A 7,412-nucleotide genomic window follows, 5' to 3' on the forward strand; every position below is an offset into this window, starting at 1 on the left:
ATGTTCATGGACCGAATAAATTCTCTCTCTCTCTCTCTCTCTCTCTTATATTCTTTGCTTTACTTTTCAATGAGTATGCATAGCAATGTGCAATGTGCATGCCTCTTCTCTATAACTTCGTCTAGCTAGAGCAGTCCCAGCAAACACCCGATCTCCCACGGACTTACAGGTACGTCCACATTTGTGCCCAATCGTCCCACGTCCCACTTTCAGTGACTGAGGACTTGCTCAGTAAGTCACAAACTGACGTCCGATTATGTAACTCCAAGTGACCCCCAGAGGAAGTAACTTTTGGAGTTCTCCTATGCCAGTCACCAATGACCATTCCAGTGGATGTCATAATAGTGTGATGCCTGGATGCCACCTACACCGGAGTTGATTTGGATGTCCTTATACTGGGAAATCGTTTCTATGAACTCAAATGTGCATTATTCTGCAGTCAATGCTAAATAAGTTGTGTTGAATGCACTCATGATATAAGTGAAATCTAGTGGAGTCAAGCCGTGAATGGTGATATGGTGATGACTTTCCCATCGCGTGGAACTTCACATGCCCGGCTATCGATCATTGCGGTCGCACAGTGCTAAAGAGGCTCGATATAATGTGCGATACAGAGACACAGTAGCTTATTTTATTGTGACATTACTGGGTCGAAAATGCCCACATCAGGGGCAAATACTCGTAATGCATGTGAAATCTTCCGACATCAGAACTTGACAATCGTCATGATGGGATTGTCATGACTATTCCAATCACGGAACAACGCAGTCACGGAACAACGCTCTCGGCTATTTCGATAATGGAGTCGAACACGCCTGTTGCTTGAAATTCATCCAACCATAAAACCAGAAGCCTGCCTTCTTCTATTTGGCGAGCATCGCGCATGCGCGTTGTAGTTCAATTTGATCAGCGCATGTAGCAATGGCGGAGGGACGAATTTATCACAGTAATGGTTTAGTTCATAATGGGAAACGTTAACAGCGTGGATTGTGAGATGTCTCTATCATGAGTACCGGAAGGGCAGGAAGCTTGGTATTTGAGTGCTATATTTAATAAACAGCAACAGTCTCGACCATCATGAACTGCTGATCCGATATAATGAATTCGACCATATGATTATAGTGACACGGCTGTAATATCACCTACAGACGAAATTGATCGACCCGCTGCTAATCGGTAACTCATGCAAGCCGATAATTCTTGTAGTACATTTGATACTATATGATAGGCTATAATGTATTGATCATAGAAGTATGATTTATTGTGCTCTGTTGCATAATGTCTCACAAGCAATAACTTGACATTTCATGTGCATCCTGTGAAAAGTTTTACAAGGATTTCCTAGGACTGCAGGACCCAATCAGCAAACCAGATGCCGCATAAAGTAATGTACCGGTATTTTATAACATATCGGTATATGCTGAATTTTGAAATGTTATGTAGGCTAACAGAAATGTGGAATGTTCCTTTATGGAATGTGAGATTGCTGAATTTTTCGATGCATGAAAATTGTAGCATCACATTACCATCCATTTTCGTATTTTTGTGTCCACAACAGTATATAACCATCTATAATAGCGTTAGTAAAGTAATTGCTCAAGGCTTTCAGTGAACATGTAAGAATTTATGGCAATATTGGTTTATATTTTTGGTATTTTAGGAACAACATTATATTAGTTTGTTAGCCCATCTTTAACCTCGCTCTAATCAAAGGATACTCCAACACTAAACCAATTATAAACTCTATAAACTTAACATGTTCATGGCCTGGTGCAGACGGGTTGTTGGCAATGTTACCGCAATGTTGGCACGACCTCCGTGCATACTTTTATTGCTTGATTATAACTTTCGATATTAGTATATATACACGGAAACATTGCCTACATTGCAGGTTGCAGCAGTATTGAAAAAGTAGGCTATGGATGGGCCCTAAGGAAGGCTGATTGCTCATGGTCATCTTGCCGTCGATAAGAAAACACAACCTTATTATCAATGGATTCTTACTATATATGGATGGGACATATCTGTGTTTGTGTATACAAAGTTACTTCATTTCTACCAGGAGACTAGATATTGAACAGGCAATGTTATGTATAGTTCTAAACTTCAGAGGAAGGCACCGCAGTGGTGCATTGTTCATGGATCAAGATGTTGAATTATGTAAGTTGAAGTTAAGAACTAGATATGATGATTTATGATTGTTCATTAATTAGCAATTAAACCCTGAAAAAAATGCCATCGATGATGCGGAAATATACTATTGACGGTGGTTCGAAATCAGGCTGCTAAAACGTGCAGGGTGGAACTATAATTTTATTATAAACTGCATTCTTATAGTGGCATAGAGCGTGTAATTTCAGTAGGCTGTCTTGAAAATAGTCACATACTTGGCTCGAATCATAAGAATTGATGCTCGTTCGAGATTTGAGTAACCATACCAATGTGCTCAGCCCTACTGATTAGTCATTTCAGTGAGTAGAATGTGGGAATGGTCCAGCTTGAACTTCAATGTCTTTTTTTTTTTACAGGATATTCTAGATTCCTGGCTTGGCTTCTTGACAAATGGCTTCACTACAAACATTATAATAATTTTGATTATTTAGATCGGCAATGTCTTCAATTGATAGTGTTCAACAACGTCAAGAACACTGTATAAAGAATGTCTTGATGACTGGAACCGAAAACGTTCGCAAGAACTACTGCCACATGGAACAAGCGTTGCTGTAAAATCGTTGCTGCGTAATCCTCAGGAAAAAGTCAGAAGGTATAAAACATTGAATACACTTCATGGAAACCAGAGGCTGTGAAAGTAATCATCTTTTGAACTGAAGTAGATGTAATGTTATGGATTCATACACACCTAGAGGTAACAACTTTGAAGTTGCGTTAGATCTACTCGAAATGGAAGTAGATAATGCAGTTCTGGAAAGTATACAAATAATAAATTTTAAAAAGTAGATTTGGTTGAGGTGTTGCGTAGGCCTTCTTAGCGTTTTATCATAGTTGGTGGTCGAAGTAATTATTGTTTGCACTGTAGTTGAAATAGTTGCAACGCCTTGAATTTCTACTGCTGTACAATTAGCCATTTACCAGGCTTGTAAAATTCACTTCAAAATGAAGTAAAAAGTTCTATAATAAGATTTTGTGCTCTATTCTATCCCAGGGGTTCTTAACCAGGGCCCGTAGACCCTTTCGTGGTACGAAGCACCACATCAGAGGGTACGATATGCATCGTGTGATTAGACCTATATGCTGTTGTTCTCGTGCTATGCGCAATTGTTTCATGTGAATTGACTATCTGATTTTAATATGGGTACCATCCGAAATTGTGTTGAAAATAAATTGTGGGCTGCTAGAAATCTTATCGGTAGCATGAAGGGTGCGATCGCTGAGGCTAAGGAACAATGCTATTACTGTGGCTAAAGTTGTTATTGATATGTTCCAATAATAATCGAAGGCAACAGCTAATTCTGAATTAATTTGACTTTGGTAATGACAGTAGCAACAGCCTACTTATCACGACTATATCAAAACCCGGCTTAGGCTACACCGCTCAAATGCTCTGATACCAGATCAAATTTCAGTAGATTTTAAAATACTCGACATAAAACTGTGACACGTCAAAGGTCCACCAACTGCAATATTAGAACCCCGAGTTTGACGATGTCATGATGCATCCTATTGCATTATCTCTATAACTCATTATTTTAACAAATTATGCCCAGCACAAAAATAATTTTATTGAAATATTCAAAACTGTGATTTTTTTCGTGTCAAACGTGAATAATACAATAGTAAATTACATTCTCGAAATGTTTGTGGAATGCCTGTCAGCAAGCTCCCGTCAAATAAGGCCTACATGGAAATTATACATTGAATATCCCTATCTTGCTGCGCCGTCAAAAATCCTGAAATTGACCTGCGACCACATTTGAATTTGAAGCCACTGCTCTCTATGATGTGACAACATTATGAACAAGGAAAAGTTGAAATATCGATATCGTATACGACTTCAAAGAAAATGAATACCGGCTCTACATCATATCTCAAAGAATGTTTTTTAGATTTAAGATAATTCCTATTTTATTGTACTTTGAGACAATACATTTGTCATTCACACGATCGTGCGTAGCTACGTCCTACATGTGCCGTGTTCTGCGATATGACCAATCGATGTTTTAGGCCTCGCAGTGGTACATAGAATCGGAATTCTAATTCTTGTTGAGTACAATTTATGTACCCGAAAAGATCATCTGTTTCGACTTATCGTTACTCTATTCAGATTCGTGGCAAGCCGCGAAAGTATTCATCGTTAGTACCGTACTAAATAGTATAAATAGCGATGTACAAGACATCAAACTACTTCCAAGTGTCGACACGGTCAAAATATGGAGACTTGAGGAATGTCGTAGTTGTATGCTTTTAAACAGAGATAAGGAAAGTCATCATTTTCAGCACTCAATTAGAAATATTTGTAGCGTCAGTATTCTAGTACAAGTAAGAGTAACGCAATGTATTTCTACTCGGGTTCAAGCACTCAAAGCAGCGATATACACGGCTTATCAAAACTATTTTAGGTAAAGTAGAAGTTCTGGAAAGTACTGAAGTATGTACTTGAGGTGTTTCCACAATTTAATTTGATTGACGGGTTGCATACTCCGTATCACAACGTCAGAAGCTCCCCGCACTCGAGTAGACATGGTAGTATCGTCATAAATTATCACTCAGCACAAGTAGAAGTAGCGGATCACAAGACATATCACAATTAATGCATGAGGAAATAGAAATCTCATGTGCTATGTCAGCAGAGTGGCTCTACAAATGATTTGCTGACATTGTTGTATATGTTTCAGGCAAAACAAAGACCAAGAAGAAAACTGTTGTTGCAACCAAGTTTATTGCGAATACGCGCTCGCGCTCTTAACATGATGCGGTGCAAATGATCCATCGTTTTATAATATGCAATGTAAATTATTACTTATGATTGCTCCATGCTTTTCCCTGTTTTAGTTGTATTAGCATTTGTACTTTATCAAAGTCATGTGACCCGTTTATTTCTAATTTCATGATGCACTTCAATTGAAATGTTTGTAATGGTATTTTAAAATTGACTTAGAACTTGCTGTTATATACAAAATCCCACTGACACATTTATTCGTAGTGATTTCCTGATCGATTTTTCACGTAAACCTGAACTTTGTTAACAACTAATAGTTCATTAGTTAATGTTGTACTTGTATTTTGCAATTGTCGTTTTTCAGTAACCCAATATAAACAGTTCGTTAGTTTATATGATGTTGAATTCCATGTAATTGCACCAGGTGTGGAGGGGAGTCCTGAAATGGTAATCCTGAGGAATAGAACAGGTGGTAAATGACATATCCAGAGGGAGTCAAGTCACGTCCACGGTAGGTCTGACGCATCCATAGGGAGTCACGTCACGTTCACAGCAGATCCAATGAGTCCATATGGAGTCACTTCACGTCCATAGTAGACCAACTCACGAAGTGTTTAGGACGCTTCTAGTAGTCGAAAAATCCACTCCAGGGAAGTAACGCTGGGCGCCCTGCGGCTATTCCACAGGAAGTCAACTGGAAATCGAGTGTTTGCTGGGGTGGTTCCCAACCAATGATATATATACAATGATTGGAAACTGCCACGCCCCTTAACGCTATAAGTTTGATTCACGGCGAAATCAGTCCGTCGCGGGATATGCTTGAGTAGAGGTACGGGATTGCGTATGTCGACTGTGGGGGAGTGCTGCAATCGACCTTTCTGGCGTACTAATTCACTGATTTTCCCCAATTGGTTTAGTTTTTGTTGGATTCTTGAGCATAGTGAGGCAGTGCTGCATACTAGGATGTAATATAACTTTTAACATTGCACATTTATCAAAGTACCGACTAGCTGTGAGGCATTTTAGCACCGGTTGCAACCATGCATGCACGACACAGCCAAAAAAATTAATAGATACTGTGGGTGAACGTCAATATAGATGTGCAGAACCTAGAAGGATTGTTAAAAGAGGATTTTAAAATATTCTGGCAGCATCTATGTCACCTGATTTTTTAAAAGAGAAGGTTTGATTACGATAATTGTGTGAGCAACTAAGTTGTTTTATATAGTATATATTGTAATATTGTGGGGCCGAATTCACCAAGGGCCGAGTTCACTGGCAACCGGATTCAACGGCCTGACCCGGTAAAAAGTTATATATGTTAGCATTTTGGTTGCCAGTGAACTCGGCCCTTGGTGAATTCGGCACCACAATATTACGATATATACTATATAAAACAACTTAGTTGCTCACACAATTATCGTAATCAATGATAAGAATCGGCATTGTTCCAAACAATATTCCATCGGTAAAACAATGCACTAGAATGACATTGAGGACAATCACTCCATAGTTGGTATTGTTCACATCGACCTGGCGTGATATGTCGTACTCCTCTCAATAGTTGAATCTTTCACACCAGGATGTCCGAAAGCGTCTACCAATGCCCATTTATTCAAAATATACCTGGTAAACGTTTTGGCACTTCTTTGATATAAACTACACGTTGTGAAGTGTTCCCCATGAATTGCCTGTAAACCTTGAAAATTAACAAGGAGTACTCGTTAAGATTGATAGCTGGAAGGATTGCACAAAATAGATGATTTATGCATTAGCGAGCAACATTCAATGGCGTCTTATTCATTTAAAGGTTAGGAAATGATTTTGTAACCTTCGTCATTGTATAGTGGTATGGTATTTTATGAATAACCTTCATAAATGTTCGCTATTTGCATCACGCTTTATGACCTGAGCATGAGCATGAACTTGCATTTGTATGTGCTGCCGCCTCAAATACCCAGTTTATTTTTCCAGCAATGTAACTCCACAATCCTCCAATGCAAAATCTCTCTTTAATATGCACATTGCTCATATATATATTGCATATGCGGTAGTACGGAAAATACTTGACGGATTGAATATTTAACTTGATTTCAATTGTAGTTGACTGGCAAAACTGTGACATAACAAATTCCCATTCTGTAAATGTCTAATGCATAAATTTTTTACAGGACCGTTAACATTTTTTATAAATTATAGTCCATTCTAACTTTCAAGAATAGATTTTCGTGTATTGAAGCAGCCGCAAAGCAACCCACAACCGCGAGGAAATTGAAAAGAATTTAGGTGCAGTGGTAGCTAGTAGATACATGCCAACGCGCAAGCGTGTGTGTGTACGCTAACATGCATGACTAGTTTCATGGGACCTCGTGTTCCATTCGTACTCTGATACTTGTGAAGAATACAGCTTTGATTAACGTAAGAGTGAACTTCGTATATAGATAGAAACAGCCAGACGCGCAGGACCTTTACCGCTCGAAGTCTCGACTACTGCATGGTGGCAGCGCTGGCTAGC

General features: G+C 38.9%; 1 long non-coding RNA gene across 1 annotated transcript; it reads left to right on the forward strand.

The window, feature by feature from the left end:
• Positions 1–918: 918 nt before the first annotated feature.
• LOC145452496 (uncharacterized) lies at positions 919–5,290 on the forward strand. The gene is made up of 3 exons (XR_013919394.1): positions 919–2,160; positions 2,604–2,764; positions 4,854–5,290. It is a non-coding gene; the product is annotated as an uncharacterized LOC145452496 (long non-coding RNA).
• The last annotated feature ends 2,122 nt before the right edge of the window (positions 5,291–7,412 follow it).

This window comes from Botryllus schlosseri, chromosome 12 (genome assembly GCF_051294905.1).
Source record: "Botryllus schlosseri isolate E-star chromosome 12, Bs_hap1, whole genome shotgun sequence".
Taxonomy (NCBI): Eukaryota; Metazoa; Chordata; class Ascidiacea; order Stolidobranchia; family Styelidae; genus Botryllus; species Botryllus schlosseri.